The sequence below is a fragment of the Mchenga conophoros genome, linkage group LG23 (assembly GCF_057382185.1).
Source record: "Mchenga conophoros isolate Kocher_MC1m ecotype Shallow Benthic linkage group LG23, M_conophoros_male_GT1.1, whole genome shotgun sequence".
Classification (NCBI taxonomy): domain Eukaryota; kingdom Metazoa; phylum Chordata; class Actinopteri; order Cichliformes; family Cichlidae; genus Mchenga; species Mchenga conophoros.
In genome coordinates, this window is record NC_140547.1 from 22,849,551 (window position 1) to 22,857,813 (window position 8,263).

The 8,263-nt window shown below is 41.3% G+C and overlaps 1 pseudogene; it reads left to right on the forward strand.

Annotated features, from left to right (window-relative positions):
- The first annotated feature begins 7,405 nt into the window (after nucleotides 1-7,405).
- LOC146547242 (L-selectin-like) lies at nucleotides 7,406-8,059 on the forward strand (annotated as a pseudogene).
- Nucleotides 8,060-8,263: the final 204 nt, after the last annotated feature.

Genomic DNA, 8,263 nt, shown 5'->3' on the forward strand with positions numbered 1-8,263 from the left:
GGGTAAAGAGATCAGTTGTTATCGGATTACGTCGTGGAAGAGAAATTGTTTAAGCCACGTTTCTGAAGTAACAAAGAACCGACGGATGGCCTGGATTGCAGCAATTCGAAGACCAAATATAACGTTTCAGAACACTCCAGCTCACATGCAGTGTTGGGAAGGTTACTTTTAAAATGTATTCCATTACAGAATACAGAATACATGCCCCAAAATGTATTCTGTAACGTATTCCGTTACGTTACTCAATGACAGTAACGTATTCTGAATACTTTGGATTACTTAATATATTATCATGCTTTTTACAACAACGTGAATGTACTATTGCTGTGTGATTTATTACTATTACTGAAGGTCCGCGACTCCGAACTGTAGTAAAGGGACCTCTGACTAATACGGCGGGGTCCCTGTCGGCTCGTGGCCGAAAAATAGCTTTACTTTGTTGTGTGGGTCAACTTTTCTTGCGAGAGACAGAGAGAGGCGTTGAAAGGCTGCTCCAACGGAACTTATTGTTTTCGGAGGAAAACACGAACACGGTGTACAGTCGAGTCTTAATAGCTTACTTACAACTGGGCTCGTCAGGCACTCTTCTTGGCTGAAGTGGTTATTATTATATTTACATGCTTCCAGCTCCCGTTTTTCCTTGATGACAACTCGTACCTTTCCACTCCCCTTTTTCTCCCTCCTCGCGCTCACAGACCCATAACGTGTATGGCAGTCCATTCTCCCTGCAACACGGACTACACTGCCCATGATGCTACATTCTTTAGAGCTATGCTTGTAGCATTCTGCCTGTTAGCTTAGCACAACAACAACGAAAAGGCGCTCTCTCACCCAGGAAACACACAGTCGCAGAGAGAGAGAGAGCGTCGCCCTGTAACCATGGCAACCGTAACGCTGCCGCCTGGAACAACAGCTGTCAAACAAAACCCAAACAGTCCTGACCCGCGACGAAATGAAACAGGAAAGTACCGCAGTGTAATCCATTTATTTCAACAAAGTAACTGTATTCTGAATACCACCTTTTTAAACGGTAACTGTAACGGAATACAGTTACTCATATTTTGTATTTTAAATACGTAACGGCGGTACATGTATTCCGTTACTCCCCAACACTGCTCACATGTTAGTCTGCTCCAAACATTTCCACAAAGGTAAGTTTTCTGTTGTAGTTATTACGTAATTTATCGTAACATAATTGCTGATGTAGGTTACAAATAAGTCTTATATTGATTTGAATTGAATTCGTCGCGCTATGCTGCTTTGTTCACTGTGGCTTTGCGGGCTAATGTTTGCCAATTTTTTGATGTGTTTTATAGAAAAACCAGCCTACAAAATGCTGGAATGCGATCCAGACTGGGCGCCCTCTATCAACCTGGGTCATACCAAGTTTAAAGCTGCTACCACAGCGATTGGTTAAGAGAGAGAGAGCGATATCAAAACAGCCACGAAAAGCGAAAAGTCACGCATATATGTCCCCAAGTGTTGTATTGAAACAAGTGATGAATAACTGTTTTTGAATATGTTTTTTTTTTTCATTGTTGATTTGTTTTTCACCAAAGCTGCTAACAAAGCATGATGGAATACAATTTTGCCTCTTTCTTGTAAGATTCTATAATAGAGTGAAACAATAATGGTAAAAATGGTAAATGGCCTGTATTTATATAGCGCTTTACTAGTCCCTAAGGACCCCAAAGCACTTTACATATCCAGTCATCCACCCATTCACACACACATTCACACACATTCACATAATGCCATTTATAAATACAGAAACATTGAATTAATTACAAAACACTCTTTTTTTCTATTAGATCTGAAAATGTTGTGTAATACTACAACCTGAAACAACAAATAGATTGCGTTGGCCTGTACAGGAGATGAAGAAAAAAAATGTAACAACAGCGGTGAAATGGAATAGTCCAAATCAAGTAAACTGGACCTGGGCTTGTTGCAGGGATCTGAAGTTATTAAACATTTTGTGAGTGTAGGGACTCACACTTCACTCAGGATCATATAATAATAAATATGTGCGTGATGAAAGTTGGGCAGCACGCTATCGTCCTTACTCCACTCTGTATGCTCGTATGGGTCTGACCCTTTCACTCCTTTGATTTTTTTCCTCGTACTTTTTTTTTTTTTGCCTTTTCGTCAAGTCTGTCTTTGTACGGACCTGCCGTGTTCTCCGTTGTTTTGTACATAACTGTTTTTGGGGCAAATAAAATGAAAGTAGGGATTAAAACCGCAGAATTAATGATTACCGGTGCTGGAAATGCTAGTGTTTGATGCAGTGTCTTGATGTTGTTGCCACATGTACCCACAATGCAATGCGCGAAAGTCACGTGGTCTGTCAATCTCTATTGAAAAAACAAAAGTTGTATCCAAGATGGCCGACTTCTAATTGGCCACCATGGTCACCACCCATCTTGAGGAGTTTGCCCCCTCACATAAACTAATGTGCCACAAACAGGACTTTAATATCACAAACCATTCCCATGTTATTACAGTGTATCCATATACATGGCCCACCTGTAGTATATACACAAGGCTGTATGTAAGCGTGAACAGTGAAAAATGTGGTTGTCGCACAGTGAAATAGTCCTTGGAAACATTGCATAGTTAAAGAATATTGCACAGTTAAGTTTGTATTTTTCACAGTGGTTTATCCCCTGAGTATATTCATTAATGTAACAGCCCTGTTAAAAGAGAGTTTTTCCTCCCTACTGTCGCTAAGTGTCCTCTGATTGTTAGAGTCTTTATTTTGCACTGTAAACCAACTTGAGACAACTATTGTTGTGACTTGGCGCTGTATAAATAAAACTGAACTGAACTCAAGTAAATCGCCACTGAGTAAAAAACATTTCACACGATATTGAGCTTAATCCATCAGAGTGAAGGCGCACATATTGAAGAAGCTTTAGGAGGGGGGTTAGTCTCAGAAGGTTTACAAATGTGCATGATATGATATATCATGACATAATAAAATCTGATCACTTTGACTTACAAAAGTTGGAGGATGCGTCTTGGGAAGTAACTGAATGAAAAGCGAGCTGGGGGATACAAACAGAGAATATTTTTTTTGACAATCATTTCTAAAATATGGTCCATAGAAAAAAACTACACAGCAGTGACACCACAAGCCATGCAAGAATGAAAAAAAGTTATATTATGGTGGGGCGTGGTCTACGATGCCGTGGCATGGGAGATGGATGCACCTGGGCCCTATTTCAGGAAGCCGGTTTAGTGCAAACTCTGAGTAAGTATACCCTGAGTTAACGAAAACTCTGGGTTTTTGGTTTCACAAAGCGAGTTTAGATTCATTCTGAGTGAGTTATTATGACGACACACTCCGTGAAGCTAACCTGCCCCCTAGCAGGTTTACTTCAACTAACCCTGACTTTCTCCGGAAACCTGACTGTAGGAAGTGTCAGACATGGCGTGCCCCTTCCTTGAAGAGCCAGTAGATGTTGAAGCCCAAATTCTCCACAGAGCTCTCCGCCGGGAGAGAGTGATTAGAGCGCGTTCGGACATTTTATCATTTCCTGATGATTTTCTGTGTGAATGTTACCGTTTTTCAGCACAATCTATAATTTATTTGAATAACATCCTCAGGCCTAATATTGCTCATGTGACACATCGCGGACATCCTCTCAGTTCTGTACATATTATTTGTATTGCACTTCGGTTTTTTGCAAACGGGAGCTTTCTGTATAATATTGGTGACGCTGAGCACGTTTCCAAGGCTACCGTCTGTCAGGCAGTCAGGAATGTTACAGTTGCACTGAAACGTCTCGTGTACTCGTTTCTGGTGTTCCCCGGTCATAGACCCACAAGATTTATCAAAGAGGGATGCCACAAAATTGCAGGTATCAGGATGAACGAAACTTAATCCATGATGTGGTGATATTTGAACTACTACTTAAATTTTACATTTATTCTCACGGTTCCCAGGCGTGATTGGCTGTACAGATGGCACTCACATTCCAATCATTGCTCCTTCAGTAAATGAAGGAGACTATGTGAACAGGAAGTCTTTCCACAGCATTAATGTACAGGTACATAGTTCCCTGTAGCATTTCAAACTAACAAATTATTTCATTATAGTAATGGATGCTAATTTGTGTTCTCTGCACTGTGAAGATCATATGTGATGCTGCCAACATTATCACAAATGTGGAAGCCAACTGCTCAGCCTCTGTGAGTGGTGGTGGTGGAGGACCCCCACCTGTTTTTCGGGCCTCCGCTTTTTTTTTCTGTTGGCTATAACGGGTCACATTTGAGCATACAGAGTAAGCAAATATGTACTTGTAATGTGCTCAGATAATTTCAATAAGTGCTTACAGAGGGGAAATTAATGTAGCCTCTAACTGCAATTGATTTACATCGGACAAACAGACCAAGCACTATGGCTCATAATACAATTACACCTTACCTGTTTGGACTATATTTTTATATTTCATTTTTACTTGCTGCCAGGAACGTTTGGGGCCTGTTGGGTTGCACCTGCGCTCACATCACATCACAAAATAAAATGTATAAAATAAAAAATAAAATAAAATATAATAAAATAACGTGTTAAATGGGTGGAAATCCCTAGATCAATGTTTAAATAAACACTCACGCATTGACTCTGTCGGCTATGTTTTGCCATGCATGCTCCCTTTCTTTTGCAGCTGAGGCTGCGTTACTTTTTTTCCGCGGAATTTGGATGTTATCGGCATATGCTGCCATCAGAATTTCGGCCTCAAGCGCTGTAAAATACATTGACCGCGCCTTCTTTCCCTCCGTCTCCATGGTGACTCGCTTAATCTGTGCTTTACTAATCAGGGCTTTATGTATCCTCGTGCGCGCGCTTAACTTGGGGTTAAAGCAACTCCGCGTTGACTGAACTAATTGTTATCAGCCTTTCTGAAACCGAATATTCCGAGTTAAGATAAGATAAGATAAGATAGAACTTTATTAATCCCTCGGGTGGGTTCCTCTGGGAAATTCGACTTCCAAAAAAAGCACAGCAACGACCAAAGTTACAGTTACAGAACTGTTATATATATATATATACACACACACACACACACACATATATAAATACAGAGACAAATATAAATAAAATATACAAAGGGGATAAATAGAATAAATAGGAATAAAAAATAAAAATACAAGTGAATTGCACATTTCAAGTATTGAGTCTATTGCACTGTTGACTATTTACAAAAAGTATTGCACAAGGTATTGTACAGTGAGGTGCAGAGGCACTACAGCTTAGTTGTTCCCCCCTCCTTTGTCCTCCTGTTTCCCCTCCCTCTCCCCTCCAGAGAGGAGTTAAACAGTTTGATGGCGTGTGGGACAAAGGAGTTTTTAAGTCTGTTAGTTCTTGTCTTGGGGAGAAGCAACCTGTCACTGAACAGACTCTTCTGGTTGTTTATGGCCGTGTGCAGAGGATGCCCAGCATTGTTCATAATGTCCATCAGTTTCTTTAATGTCCTTTTCTCTGCCACTGTCACCAGAGTGTCCAGCTTCATGCCGACCACAGAGCTAGCCCTCCTGATCAGTTTCTCCAGCCTGGATGAGTCCCTCTTTGCTGTGCTGCTCCCCCAGCACACCACAGCATAGAAAAGTACTCCAGCAACCACTGACTGGTAAAACATCCTCAGGAGCTTCCTGCAGATGTTAAAAGACCTCAGCCTCCTGAGGAAGTACAGTCGGCTTTGGGCTTTTTTATACAGGTGCTCTGTGTTGCATGACCAGTCCAGTTTATTGTCCATCCACAGCCCGAGGTACTTGTACTTGTTGACCACCTCCACCTCCTCCCCCTCTATCTGAACTGGCAGTGGACCTTCTCTGGACCTCCCGAAGTCCACAACCAGTTCCTTAGTCTTTGAGGTGTTGAGTTGCAGGTGGTTTGTGTGACTCCATGCGACAAAGTTCCTCACCAGACTTCTGTACTCCTCTTCCTGATCATCCCAGATACACCCCATGATGGCCGTGTCATCTGCAAACTTCTGAATATGGCATAATTCAGAGTTGTAGCAGAAGTCAGAGGTGTACAGGGTGAAGAGAAGAGGGGACAGCACAGTTCAGAGTTGGACAGTTCGGGGTTACTCAACCCTGAGTATCGTTTTTCACTCTGAGTTTTCTAAACCGGCTTCCTGAAATAGGGCCCTGCAATCACGCCTCGCCGGCATAACAAGTCTGCACTGAATCCTGGTTATTGCTGTTGTTGGTACGTGTGGCTGTGAGCTGCAAAGCTGCAGCCAGAGTGTAAACAGCAACTGATACTGACTGTATATGTAAGCGTGTAAAAACTGCAGATAGTAAGATTAACAGCAACAGTTTGTTTTTTGTTTTTTTGGAGAAATTTCTTGTGAACAATATTGTGGCGCAGTGTGACATCAAAAACGACGCACACCTTTCACGTTCGTGACTAAATCTCTGTTTTCCTCGTCCACACGTAAGCGCAAAAACTGAGTCTTCGAAACAAAATATCCACCCTAGCAGGGGTGGACATTCAATTCAAAAGATTTGAGTGATCAAAAATGTGTGGACGAAAGGCCCAAACGCATTGAAAAGTCTGCGTTTTCAAAAGTACCTGTGGACGTAGCCTCAGGATGAAATAATACTGTTGAAAAATGCTGAAAAGCATGAAGTTGTCATGGGGTCTGCTGTGGGTTATTTATATTATGTATAGAAAGGCAGATCTGAAATATGCAGAATACAAGAAAGAATAGAGAAAGGAGAAAAATAGGAAAATACAAGAAAAACCCAACTAATTAAATCCCTCTCAAAAAATATAAGGACCATTTTCAGTCCTCTTTTAATTTATTCTCTTGACCTGTTCATTTGTTTCCCAGAAGGTTGACATGACAATATGGAAAAATACTTTGCCTTGTTCCCGAAAACTGTGATTTGTTTGTGTAATGGGAACCAACAACACGTCAGTTTGTCTTATGCAAAAAAGATGTTTGTCTAGCTTCTCCTATTAACCTTGGATTTCTTTAAGCATATGAATGGTTTCCAAGTATTGTTAACTTTGGGTAAACTGAAAAAAAACCTAAAACAGCTATATTACCAATATGTCCTCCTTGTGACATGTGTGTGTGTAGCTGAAGGTTAAAATAAAAGATACATTCCTATTGAGTCAGTTGATGAAACAGATTAATTTTATACTTTTATTCAGGTTCTTTCAAATTTTTTGCTCAATGAAATTCAGATGATCAATAATCACAAATTTTCAACCTCCACATCTGAAGTGACTGTTTCATTCAACTTGTGTTGTACTACAGCATGGATAAAAGGGCCGCCCTGACATGTAAATATGCTTTGACATGCAAAGCTCACATCTCCAGCAAATATCTTACAAAACCTCTTTGGATCCTCATTTCTCTGCTGAACCCTTTAGAGAAATTCAACAATGGATCAGATCTTCACCTGCATCCTATTCCTGATGGGATTGTTTGGAACTTTTACAAAGTACATTCACGTTAATGACAAAATGAATTGGCGTCAAGCTCAGACTTACTGTCGGCAGCACTACACAGACCTGGCCCCTGTCAGTAACGACAAGGATGCCAACAAACTTCAGCAGCGCTCTCCAGCAATGTCAATGACTTTATCTGGATAGGACTCGTGAGAAATAGCTCAAACAGAATGCAATGGCTGTGGTCAGGAGGTGGAGTGGCATCCACGTGTTTCTGGAAACCAGGTGAACCTAATGACTTTAACGGGAATGAAGATGGTGGCTGTGTGTGGAATAAAATGTGGAATGATGAAAATCTACAGCATCGAAAAACCTTCTTCTGTTACGGTGCCATTGTGGTGAAGGAGAAAAAGACTTGGGAGGAAGCTCTGGAGTACTGCAGGGAGCACCATGATGACCTGGCCAGTGTGGCGTCTGAGACTGAGATGCTGCTGATCCAGAAAGAGTTGAGCAAACATAACACCACTGATCACATCTGGACTGGATTGCGCTTTCTGGCTGGGGACTGGCTGTGGGTGGATGGGCAGGAGATGGACTATGAGGCCTGGGGTGAAGAAGGAAAACCATCATGTCCACATGCTAAGATAAAGTGTGGAGCCTTACAGGTGACAGGAGGGAACAAGGCTGTTTGGGACGCTCATGACTGTGAGGAGAGACTACATTTTATTTGCTACTGAGCCTATTTACTGTGCAAAATTCATTTGCATTAATCATACATTTCTGTGATTGATAAAGTTTTGAATCAAAACAATTGTGTTATTTGTCACCTACATCTTCTTCATGTGTATTTCT